The sequence below is a fragment of the Danio rerio genome, chromosome 11 (assembly GCF_052040795.2).
Source record: "Danio rerio strain M-AB ecotype USA chromosome 11, GRCz13ab, whole genome shotgun sequence".
Classification (NCBI taxonomy): domain Eukaryota; kingdom Metazoa; phylum Chordata; class Actinopteri; order Cypriniformes; family Danionidae; genus Danio; species Danio rerio.
In genome coordinates this window covers 41,482,326-41,495,864 of record NC_141031.1, presented here as the reverse complement: position 1 = coordinate 41,495,864, position 13,539 = coordinate 41,482,326, and the positions used below count along the sequence as shown (strand labels likewise).

General features: G+C 34.0%; 1 protein-coding gene across 1 annotated transcript in view; it reads right to left on the bottom strand.

Moving 5' to 3' along the window:
• Nucleotides 1-13,539, bottom strand: part of epha8 (eph receptor A8) — a 336,681-nt gene that overhangs the window by 321,921 nt on the left and 1,221 nt on the right. Inside the window, exon 2 of the mRNA XM_087274196.1 lies at nt 7,463-7,556. The gene's annotated coding sequence lies outside the window, so the exon portion shown is untranslated. The remainder of the gene's footprint in view (nt 1-7,462; nt 7,557-13,539) is intronic.

Below are 13,539 nucleotides of genomic sequence, written 5' to 3'. Positions count from 1 at the left end.
TGATGAATTTGAACAAGAAGCAAACTTTTTTTGAGTGTAGTTTTCAATTTTATTTTGGCTCTTTCATGCTGTAAATAATGGTGTTGTATAGTGGATTTTATTTTGAAACTTCCGAAAGCACAATAAAGTCGACATGAAATCTAAATTGAGAACTTTAACAACACAGGCTCATTCTGAAAATGTAGCCAGGAGTTACGTATGACAACATTTTTTCTTTAAAACGAAAGCTACTGGCGGTATGACGCCATTCGCTTACTAGCTGACCAGTTTGTCCAGTTAGCTCGTCATGTACGTCAGCAGACTTGAGATGCAGAGAGAAGATGACCACGATGATGGCATTCGAGTCTGGCGAAGAACGGTTCCAAAAAAGCGGATAGGACAAAACAAAAAACCCAAAACAAAAACAGGCGGGACTCGAAACAGCGACCTTTTTGCTTTGAGGAGATTGTGGTACCCACTGCGCCACCATGCTGCTCTATCTATCTGTCTGTCTGTCTGTCTGTCTGTCTGTCCGTCCGTCCGTCCGTCCGTCCGTCCGTCCGTCCGTCCGTCCATCCATCTATCTATCTATCTATCTATCTATCTACGGGCGGTATGACGCCATTTGCTTACTAGCTGACCAGTTTGTCCAGTTAGCTCGTCATGTACATCAGCAGACTTGAGATGCAGAGAGGAGTTGACCACGATGATGGCATTCGAGTCTGGCGAAGAACGGTTCCAAAAAAGCGGATAGGACAAAAACAAGCCAAAAAATAAAATAAGCAAAAACAGGGTGGGAATGTGGTAAAATCTAAAAACGTGGTAAAAATCAGGCGAGGGCTTTTCTTTTTCTTGATTGCTTTTGAAAACTGTTGGGGGTGGTAGAGGGTGGATCAGTCAGGCGGTCATTCAGTCAACAGCGGCCTCTGGTGGATTTACACGAGAACAGCAGGTGCGAATGGCACTCGCAAGAGAAATTTGAGATCTTAAAAAGCGTACACAGCAGCCTCTGGTGAATTCACGAAAGCAAAAACAAATGTAAAAACACAGCTGTGAAGTGTATATAGTGGTACGTTTTTAGAAAGAGCCTGGGTTGAACTTTAATGTGCTTTTGGAAGCTTCAAAATAAAAGCTACTTTTTATTTTTATATGTATATAGTAGTGAGAGAGTTACAATGTATCTGTCCACTTCATTTTTAACACATTTGCTTCCAGAATCTTTTATCAAATACCATCCCGGCACCCTCAAAGCTGCTTTACTTCTGATCACATGGTATGCCTTTAGGGTGGAGCTATCAGTCCTTAAGGGCAGGAGTACGACTTTTGAACATTCCTTAATCTTCCTCCATTTTGTTAGCAATGGCTATCTTCCAATAATCTAATCAGTTCCTAGACTAACAAAGTCCTGCACCACCCTTCATTTTTTTCTAATTTAAGGAGCGTTTCAATTGTATGTACGTCATGATAATGGGAGAAAAGGACAATCATAACTTCCGTTTCATGGAGATGTGGCACTTCAATAATATAGTTTTTACTCCGAATAGCCCTTCAGAGGGCAATATATGCCAACTGGAACATCCAACAGTCTCATGTGCACTTTGTGAGAGGTCATTTCAAAAGTGATATGAAGCTGATATATTATGCACGACGACAAGCTGACCAACTTCCCTCATGGATGCATATGAGAAGGATGTTGAGATTGGCAGAAATGTACACAGCGCCCTCTAGTGGATTTGTGAAAACAAAACAGCAAGCAGATGTAACAATAATAATAATAAGAGATTAATAATAATAATAATAATAATAATAATAAGAGATTATTTGGAGTACACATACCAGCTTTGTTCCAAGTTTTCAAAACAATGGCAACGTGCTCAAAAACTATCAAAAACTAAAACGGTCCTTTGTTGTATGGCTATTTTTTTTTTTTTTGAAAAATACATTGTAGGAGTGAAAGTTATTGTTTTATTATTGTATTCCAATAATCATTAAAATAATTAAGTAAGAATCATGTTTCAGGAAGACTTTTGTTTTGTAAATTAATCCAAAAATCATTTTTGATTAGTAATATGCATTGCAAAGAATGGGATTAGGACAATATGAAAGAAGATTTCAATAGAATTTAGATTTTATGAACGCTCAGATTTCAGATTTTCAAGTTGTATCTTGGCCAAATATTGTTCTAACAAATATAGTCACCATATCAAGGAAAAGCTTATAAGTTCAGCTTTCAGATAACATATGAATCTCAATTATCAATAACTGACACTTAAGAAGTTTTGGGATCCAGCAGGGTCACATTTTTAAAATAAAACAGCCCTGATGTGAAAATCCGATTCATTTCAATCCACTTAGAATTCAGCTCCAATCCTAAAGAGACATGTTTCATATCTCCTCTCCCAACCACTAGGTTGAAATACACCAATCCCCTCATAGATATCAGTGGGACATTGGATCAAAACACTGGATAAAATTGAGCTCTACCATTTGGCCATGTTTCAAGCCTCTAAGCCTCATGGTTTGGTCTGCCAAGGATTTAGGCTTGCCATCAGTTTTAGGGCAGTACAATAACAATAATTAAAACCATTATAAATAAAATAGGGTTTCTGTACATAGTGCTTTAATAAGCATATGCTTCCTCCCTCTCCATTGTAAAGGCTTGATCTGAGAATACTAATATAATTGTACTAGAAAACAAGACAAATAGTTAATACCGAAAGTCATTTTGTAGTGCATTAGACATGTTACCATCCCTGTTTGATTAAAATGATGCAATTTCATCTCAGGATCATGCAAGCCCCTGAACACTGTGTACTGGCAAAACTATATAAATTGACTATTTAAAGGGACCAGAACTATTTGATCGACTTGTAACAGTCTTAAATGACAGATAAAGTCCAACTTACACACTTTACAGTAGCCTTGGTATCTGAATTTTGTAAATTTCGGTGTCTGAATTAGTTTTGTTTTAGCTGAAGTAGTTCAGAATACATGCACTTACATATAGCATTGACACTTTAAAGGACAAAACAACATTTTAATGTGGCATAAAGTTCTGAAATCACATGAAATATGTCCTTATGGTGGCTACAGAATGGTTCGGCACAAAAAAGCATGAATGCTAAGTAGGGGCATATAAAAGCAAAATATAACACTTGTATTTTAGTGAAATATTTAGCTTGAAAGGATTGATTGTGGTGCCTTTTTTTAAAATAAATGCCTTTTTATTTTTGTTTTGGTTACTTTTTGTGCTGAATAGTGTTCCCTAATGACATTAAGACATTTTTTTAAAGTGTTGCTTAAAAGCTTAATGATTAATATTTAAAGAGAAAACACACACAGACAGAAAGTTTGAACTGGGGAACGCACAGAAATATGCACATTGCATAACAGCTCTGTTATTTAAAGATCCATATCACTGTATTAAAATGGTTTACAAACCGTGTCATAGCAATACCACACTGCCCTCTTGTGTTCCAATATTAAACTTGCAACTCTAGTTTTAGGAAGAGAAAAATAGATAATTTGTGGGTATTATTATAGAGAAAAGCAATAACGACTTGTTGTTTCAGCTCAAAAACATTAGATCACAATTTGCAGGACCTCAGTAAATATCTCCAGGTAAAAAAAAAAACTACCAACAATAAATAAACACAAAAAACTTTTAAGTAAACAATAACACATTTATATAATTCTTAGGTTTATAAAGATAAAAAAAACATAAATAATATTAATTCATAATGTATAAACTAAAAATCTAAGCTGTTTTTAAAGATATACTATTGATTTTAAAATAAAATTTACATTTAAAGGCAGCACGGTGGCGCAGTGGGTAGCACAATGGCCTCACTGCAAGAAGGTCGCTGGACATTTCTGTGTGGAGTTTGCATGTTCTCCCTGCGTTCACATGGGTTTCCACCGGGTGCTCCGGTTTCCCCCACAAGTCCAAAGACATGTGATATATGTATTTGGTAAGCTAAATTGTCCGTAGTGTGTGTGTGAATGAGTGTGTTTCTCAGTGATGGGTTGCAGCTGGAAGGGCATCAGCTGCATAAAACATATGCTGGATAAGTTGACGGTTCTGTGGCGACCCCAGATTAATAAAGGGACTATGCCGACAAGGAAATTAATAAATGAATGGATCTACATTTAAGGGTTCTATTTTAAAGTCGCATTCCCATTAAAAAATCCTTCAAATTCTCTCCAGATAAAAACTATTAAAATTGGGCAAAACTTACAAATGTACAATCAAATAAAAGAAGCATATTAAATGCGATTAAAGTTACTTCTTTAATATTCCATCTTCATAAAGTGTAACTATATACGTATGCAAAAAATAAACTATACTTGTTATACTTAATATTATATACAGTGGAAGTCAGAATTATTTGCCCCCCTGTTTATATTTTCCACAATTTATGTTTAACGGAGAAAAGATTTTTTCAACATATTTCTAAACATAATAGTTTTAAAAACTCATCTCTAATAACTGATTTATTTTATCTTTGCCATGATGACAGTACATAATATTTTACTAGTTCTTTTTCAAGACACTTCTATACAGCTTAAAGTTATTGTATAACGATGGTTTGTTTTGTAGATTATCAATATATATATATATATATATATATATATATATATATATATATATATATATATATATATATATATATATATATATACACATATATATATATATATATATATATATATATATATATATATATATATATATATATATATATATATATATATATATATATATATATATATATATAGCTTAAAGAGACTAATAATATTGACCTTAAAATGGTGTTTAAAAAATTTAAAGTGTTTTTATTCTAGTCGAAATAAAACAAATAAGACTTTTGTCTGGAAGAAAAAATATTATCAGACATACTGTGAAAATTTCCTTGCTCTGTTAAATGAAATTTGGGAAATATAAAAAAAAAAATTCAAAGGCGGGGTAATAATGATACGACTGCTGTTATTGCAAGATTAAAATTAACAAATAAATATTATGAGGATGAACTGTGATCTTTGGTCTTTTAATATGTTATCAAATTATTATTGCTTTTGACATATTAACTATTGTTACGGGTGTCCTCTGTAAATCATGGTTAAAATAAGGTTTATGACATTCACTTTTTTGCTTCTAAAAAAATGAAGAAAAAGGGTGTCACGGTGATGCAATGGGTAGCACGATCGCCTCACAGCAAGAAGGTCATTGGTTCGAGCCCCAGCCCCAGTTTGAATGTTCTTCTTGTGTTGGCGTGGGTGTCCTTGGAGTGCTCCGGTTTACCCCACAGTCCTAACACATGTGCTATATGCGAATTGAATAAGTTAAATTAGCCCTAGTGTAAGTGTGTGAATGCAAGAGTGTATGGCTGTTGCGGCCAGAAGGGCATCCGCTGCGTAAAACATATGCTGGATAAGTTGGCGGTTCATTCCGCTGTGACGACCCCTGATGAATAAAGGGACTAAGCTAAAAAGAAAATGAATGAATGAAAGAAAATTAAGAAAAATATTAGAAAATCTGAAGAACAATTACAAATTCTGTCAAATGGCTTTAACCTATCAAATTATTAATATCAATATATTCCTTTATTTCTTTTAATTATTTTTTTTACTGACTGACCTTTTAAATTTATAATTAAAAAAAAACAGGCAAAACATGCCCTAAATATGTTTATTACTATCAAATTATTCATAAACATTTATACATTTTATTCATTCGTTTATTTTTATTTAACTTTTTTTTTATTATTTCTTAATTTATTTTTCATTGATTGACATTGATTGACCTTTAACATTTTATAATAAAAATCATGTAAAAACATGTCATAAAAATTTACATTCTTATCAAATTCTTAATATCCATGTAAACTTATTTATTTATCCATTCATTCATTTATTTATTCATTATTCATTCATTCAATTTTATTTTATTTTATTTTATTTTATTTAAATTAAATTAAATTAAATTAAATTAAATTAAATTAAATTAAATTAAATTAAATTAAATTAAATTAAATTAAATTATAATTGTTTCCACTTAGGCGTCACGGTGGCGCAGTGGATAGCACAATCACAATCGCCTCACAGCAAGAAGGTCGCTTGTGAGCCTTGGCTGTGTCAGTTGGCGTTACTGTGTGGAGTTTGCATGTTCTCCCCATGTTCGCGTGGGCTTCCTCCGGGTGCTCTGGTTTCCCCCACAGTCCAAAGACATGCGGTACAAGTGAATTGGGTAGGCTAAATTGTTCGTAGAGTATGAGTGTAAATGATTGTGCATGGATGTTTCCCTGAGATGGGTTGCAGCTGGAAGGGCATACGCTGTGTAAAACATAAGCTGAATAAGTTGATGATTCATTCCGCTGTGGCGATCCCAGATTAATAAAGGGACTAAGCTGAAAATGAATGAATGAATTAATTAATATTCCTTTGTTCATTCTTCATTCATTCATTTTAATTAATTAAATATTGATTGACTTTTTAAATTTGTAATACATAAAATGTGCACTGCTCTTAAATTCTTATTATATATGTAGACATTTTATTTATTCATTCATTCATTTTTATATTCTGTTTTTATTAATTTATTTTTTTATATTAATTGACCTTTTACATTTTATAATAAAAATATGCAAAAACATGCCCTAAAATTGTGCATTACTAACAAATTCTGAATATCCATATAGTCTTATTCATTCATTCATTCATTCATTCATTCATTCAATTATTTATTCATTCATTCATTAATTCATCTATTTATTTTAACTGATTTAATTTTTAATTTTTATTTTTTATATAATATATATTTATATGTCATGTCATGCATTTATTTATTTAATTATTGTAAAAATCAGCATTATTCTTAGGACTTTGAGATGGGATATTATGACAGGTTTTATGCAATATTAAATTTTAATTCACAACAGATCAAACAGGATTTTGCTCTACAAAGCACCTTGTATGACTGCAACTAGTGATTTAATTGCACTGCACTTTGCCCGTGAACAGTAAGCAAACACAAGTGTGTCCATGTGGACCCCCCGCCCCCCTACACCCTGACACACACACACACACACACACACACACACACACACACACACACACACACACACACACACACACACACACACACACACACACACACGCTCTGATAGCCATGTCCTACTTTTAGTGACAGCATTTGTCTTCGAATTTCGATGCGATTTCTGTGTGCACTCCAGGGAGTAAAGCTCAAAAGATGACATGCACCCAAATAAACTAAAGCAATATGGGATGAATGAATCTCAATATTAGCAGATTTCCTTCTCAGGAACTCATATGCCTTTTTTTATTTTTTTTTGGTGGTAGTGTGTGTGTGTGTGTGTGTGTGTGTGGTGGGGGGGGGGGGGGGGGGCGTTATCGTAAGCTAAAGAAATGCATACAGTGATGGATGGGCATATAAATAAATAAATAAAGAGGATGAGATTCATACCTGGTTGCCATGGCAACGTACCTTCTCCTCACTTCAATATCTGCTGAGCGGAGAGGATTCCTGGCTCTGCAGTGAAAGACTGGAGGAAGAAATCCTGAAATAATGAGAATTACACTGTAAACGCCTATGGATTGTGCATGAAAATCTTTGGAAATTACATGTTTATAGGGTGTTTATTCTAGAAGTGAAGACGTCTGACATTCATGTGACTGGAGACTTGCAGCTTGTGGTGTCATTTATATTCATTTCCATCTAAATAACATGCAAATATTTTAAGGCTATTATAATATAAACAAAGAGAGAAGACAATATTAAAGATGAATGATTTTATATTAGTGATTAAGATTGAGTGTAAAAATCCTTCTTTAAACCTTCTGGAGACAACATTTTATGCAGCCTAAATGGTTTGGTTTATTTCTATTTCTAAAGCAATTTTAAAGTCTAAAACCTTCCAGACCCTGGATTTTAATTCATTTTCATCAAAATAAGAAGGATAAGTTATTAAACCAAAAAGATGAGCAATTTAAAAAGAACACATTGTTATGTTTGACGTAATATTTTTTCAGTAATTATGATGTTACTTTACTGCAGGTCACATTTCAGGTAAAAAAAAAAAAGAGTAATAACTTCTTGTGGAGACTGAATTTAAAGCAACTTAGGATTTTGAAACCTTTATTTCCATCGAAATAATATGGGTAAATACTATTAATTACTATAAACATAACAAACACAAAAGAAGGTCAATATTAAGATAATACAATTTTACAATTACAAATATAACATATGTAGTGCTCAGCATATATTAGTACACTCCTAAAAGAAATGAATGGGTATTCATGGCTATATTCATTCATCAGGCAGAAACGATCCCCACACACACCACCCCAACTCACTCACTCACTCATTTCAGACTGAACAATGTCTTTTGCAGGTACACATCTCTTTTACTCGCTTAGGTGCCGATCCTTCAGCCTGATCTTACAAGGAAACAGAACAATTTTTTCAGTTTAGTGGCTAATTCATATGAGTTCAAGCTGTGCAAAATTGTATGTTTTTAAAAAAGAGGCGCGGCACCCAACCCAACCCCACCCCTAAACCCAATCGGCAAATTGTACAAAACTGTGTGAACGAGATCGTAAAAGTTCATTTGGATTAGCTACTAAACCAATAAGGTATGAACTACCATGAAAGTGTTGGATCCTCCAACGTGAATCAATTTCCTTATAAAACAGTGTATCATATCTTCACACAGACTAGGTGTCTGTTATGTGAATCCATCTGTTTGTGTCTTTCTTTCTTTCTTTCTTTCTTTCTTGTTTTGTTCTTTTTGGTTATTTATTTATTTATTTATTTATTTATTTCTCTCTCTCTGGAAAGAAGCACAGAGAAGGAATCTTGTTCCCTTTCTTTCTTTCTTTCTTGTTTTATTCTTTTGGGTTATTTATTTATTTATCTCTCTCTCTGGAAAGAAGCACAGAGAAGGAATCTTGTTCCCTTTCTTTCTTTCTTTTATTCTTTCTTTCTTTCTTTCTTGTTTTGTTCTTTTTGGTTATTTATTTATTTATTTATTTATTTATCTCTCTCTCTGGAAAGAAGCACAGAGAAGGAATCTTGTTCCCTTTCTTTCTTTCTTTCTTTCTTTCTTTCTTTCTTTCTTTCTTTCTTTCTTTCTTTCTTTCTTTCTTTCTTGTTTTGTTCTTTTTGGTTATTTATTTATTTATTTATTTATCTCTCTCTCTGGAAAGAAACACAGAGAAGGAATCTTGTTCCCTTTCTTTCTTTCTTTCTTTCTTTCTTTCTTTCTTTCTTTCTTTCTTTCTTTCTTTCTTTCTTTCTTGTTTTGTTCTTTTTGGTTATTTATTTATTTATTTATTTATCTCTCTCTCTGGAAAGAAACACAGAGAAGGAATCTTGTTCCCTTTCTTTCTTTCTTTCTTTCTTTCTTGTTTTATTCTTTTTGGTTATTTATTTATTTATTTATTTATTTCTCTCTGGAAAGAAGCACAGAGAAGGAATCTTTTTCCCTTTCTTTCTTTCTTTCTTTCTTTCTGCCAATCTCCATTCAGCAAATCTCTGAGTCTAGCAGGAGCACTTTTAGCTTAATTTAGCAATAATTATTTTACCATATTAGACCATTATCATCTCCCTCAAAAATGACTAAAGTATATCTAGTGCTAGTTCTGTGTCCATGCTCACCATATATACCCTCAGTCACTATTCTCTATTTTACTACACTTGAAGGACTGAAAATTCGATTACTCAGAACACAGGAAAGGACAGCATTTTGTTTGTGCTTTGCTGGTTGATAAATCATTCAGATGGATTAAAATTTCAATTTCTTAGGTCAGACCCTGTTATAGTTATTTCAGCGAGCTGGCTATGATTAATGAAACAAAGTATTTAGATTTCTGTAATTTATTGTTCATTATGTAATATATTTTCAGCGCCTATTTTTATTTTCATTGCAGTTATTTTATGCCTAACTCTGTAAATTCATGTTAAACACATACTTTGAGACAGGAAGAATGTTGAAAAAATATTTGGTGGAGAAAAATGATTTTTGTACTAATATAAGAGCAGTTAAAACAGACCGGTCAATTTTGACCGGAAACACGAAAGTAAGGGGCAGGATGTGAACACAACAGGAGGGTTAAATTAATATTTTCTATAGGACTTTACAATATTCTATTTGTGCATACACATTAGATTAGTCAGTACTGAAGTCAAATCTGAAGCTTATCTAACAAAATAACTTACAATAATGGTTCAAAAATTGGTAGGCCAAATTTATATGTTGGGGAAAAATATTAAATAAGTTTTTTAAAAATAGCAAAAATCAATCAATCAATAATTTTATTGTCGGCTTAGTCCCTTTATTAATCCGGGGTCGCCACAGCGGAATGAATCGCCAACTCTCGCCTCACAGCAAGAAAGTCGCTGGGTCGCTGGTTAGAGCCTCGGCTCAGTTGGCATTTCTGTGTGGAGTTTGCATGTTCTCCCTGCGTTCGCGTGGGTTTCCTCCAGGTGCTCTGGTTTTCCACACAGTCCAAAGACATGCGGTACAGGTGAATTGGGTAGGCTAAATTGTCCGAAGTGTATGAGTGTGAATGAGTGTGTGTGGATGCTTCCCAGAGATGGTTTGCAGCTGGAAGGGCATCCATTGCGTAAAATATAAGGTGGATAAGTTGGCGGTTCATACCGCTGTGGCAACCCCAGATTAAAAAAGGGACTGAGCCGAAAAGAAAATGAATGAATGAATATTATTACCCCAGGTTATATTTCAGGGTAAAATGTCAGAAGAAATCAGTATTGTTTGTTCTTACAGATCTATGTAAAATGACTTTCTTGGTTCCTGTACGTAAACCATTCTAGACTCTCTCAACCTTCATATTCATTTGTGATTTTGAGGAGAAAAAATATCTAAAAGTGAAAACAAACTAAGAACATTTCTGAGCAACGCTTTCAGTCAAAGGCATAAAAGCAAGCAAACAGATTTGAGGATGGTCAGAGGAAAAATAAATATCTTGATTTGTTATTTTTCTACTGCATAATCCTGTAGGAAATCAATATCATTTGGTTCTTATAGGCCTATGTAAAATTACTTTCCTGGTTCCTATATGTAAACCTTTCTAGACCCCCTCAACCAGACAAAAATATCTAAAGGTGAAAAACTAAGAACATTTCTTAGCAATCCTTGAAATTAAATTAATAAAACAAAGCAAACAGATTTGAGGGTGGTCTGGGGGGGAAAGTCTATATTTGTTATTTTTCTATTGCATAATCCTGTAGGAAATTAATATTATTAGGCTCTTATAGATGTATGTAAAATTACTTTCTTGGTAAAGCTTTCGAGACCCGCTCAAACTACAAATTCATTTGTGATTTTGGGGAGAAAAAATATCTAGGAGTGAAAACAAACTAAGAACATTTCTGAACAACGCTTTCAATCAAATAAATAAACCAAAGCAAAGAGATTTGATAGTGGTCTGGGGGAAAAGTCTATATTTGACTTTTTTCTATTGCATAATTTGGTTCTTATAGAACTATGTAAAATTACTCTCTTGGTTCTTATATGTAAACCTTTATAGACCCCCTCAACCTTCATATTCATTTGTGATTTTGGGGAGAAACTGAAAGCGAGACGTGACTTTTAAGGGACTGTTTAATATGAATTTATTAATCATTCTTACTGTTCAATGAAAGCAAATTGTCGTAGTTTATTAAAGACGCAAACCTCTCATTGCACGACAGCTGCACCTTCAGCAAACCTCCTAATTCATGCAGCACGAGGACTTTATGATTGTTCATGAACGTCAAAGGGGCTGATCTGTTCTGCGAAATATTTGATTGCTTGTCACTGCATATCAAACGACTTAAACGATATAACTAAAGAAATCTCCACTGTGCTGAGCGAGAGCGCTTCTTAATGAACAGCGCATCATCGATGACGTAAGCGTGCCCAGGCCCGAATGTAATGTGAAGAGCGCATCATCAATGATGTAAGTGTGCTCAGGCTCAAATGCGATGTGAGTGCGGGCCGTCGGAGGGGACAAGCGTGCTTTGGCCCGGTTCAAGGCAATAGTGATGGGTCGTTCATCAACGATTCGTTCATTTTGAACGAATCTTCAATATGACTCGGGAACTACGAGTCCTCTTAGGAAATGATTCGTTTATCCGCGCGTGCGCACATTTGTGCAGGTAGTATCAGTAATTTCAAGTCTTCATCATATTGGCAGAAGCCAATCATATGCATTTAGAGCCGGAAAAAGAATTGATCCGCTCCCCTCTCCAGTCCTCTATCGGGTCTGAGTCACTCGTTCATCACGAGCCAATCATACGCGTTTAGAGCCGGAAAAAAAAAATTTATTCGCTCATCTCTCGAGTCCTCTATTGGGTCTGAGTCATTCGTTCCTCATGGGCCAATCATACGCGTTTAGAGCCAGAAAAAGAATTGAACCGTTAATCTCTCAAGTCCTCTGGTTTGAGTCATTCTGTCACGTGATAAACGAACGATCATGGCTCCTATCGGCTTAGACTGTGCATTATATGTGACTGTCAGTGTAACGTGAATAAACCACTGACATTTAAAGACATGAAGAGGTGAGCTGAGCAAAGAGACAACAATACCTTCATAGACAAAACAGCAGGTAAACATTGAATTATTATTTTCTTCTTCTTATATTCTATTTATGACTTATTTGTCGTGTGATCAACCTTTTGGGCTAGTTGTAGATGTGTTTGGATGCAATTGGTAACATTTTAATAATATTTTTGCATATTGAACTAAATTAACGAAATGATTCAAAAAAAGATTTGTTCATCTTGATGAACGAGACTCAAAGATCCGAGTCAGTAAAATGATCCGAACTTCCCATCACTACAAGGCAACTGTACATAGTGTGAGTACGCCCTAAGAACATGTCGGACCAATGCTTTCAACTAAACAAATAAAACAAAACAAACAGATTTACGAGTGGTCTGGGGAGGAAAAAGTATCTTGATTTGTTATTTTTCTACAGCATAATCCTGTAGGAAATCAATATTATTTGGTTCTTATAGGATTATGTTAATTTTACTTTATTGGTTTATTTTACGTAAATCCTTCTAGACCCCCTCAAACTACATATTCTTTTGTGAATTTGGGGAGAAAAAACATCTTAAAGCAAAAAACTAAATACATTTCTGGGCAACACTTTCAATTAAAGGCATAAAAGAAAGCAAATAGATTAGAGGGTGGTCTGAGGTGGAAAAAATATCTTGATTTGTTATTTTTCTATTGCATAATCCCGTAGGAAATCATTATTTGGTTCTTATGGGCCTATGTAAAACTTACTTTCTTGGTTCCTATACGTAAACCTTTATAGACTACATATTCATTTGTGACTTTAGGGAAAAAAATATCTGAAAGTGAAAACAAACTAAGAACATTTCTGAGCAACACTTTGAATCAAATAAATAACCCAGGATTTAAGGGTGGTCTGGGGGAAAAGGGATCTTGATGTGCTATTTTTCTATTGAAAAATCCTGTAGGAATCATCACTGAGAGCAATGGGAATTGTGAAAAGCGAAGGAAATGA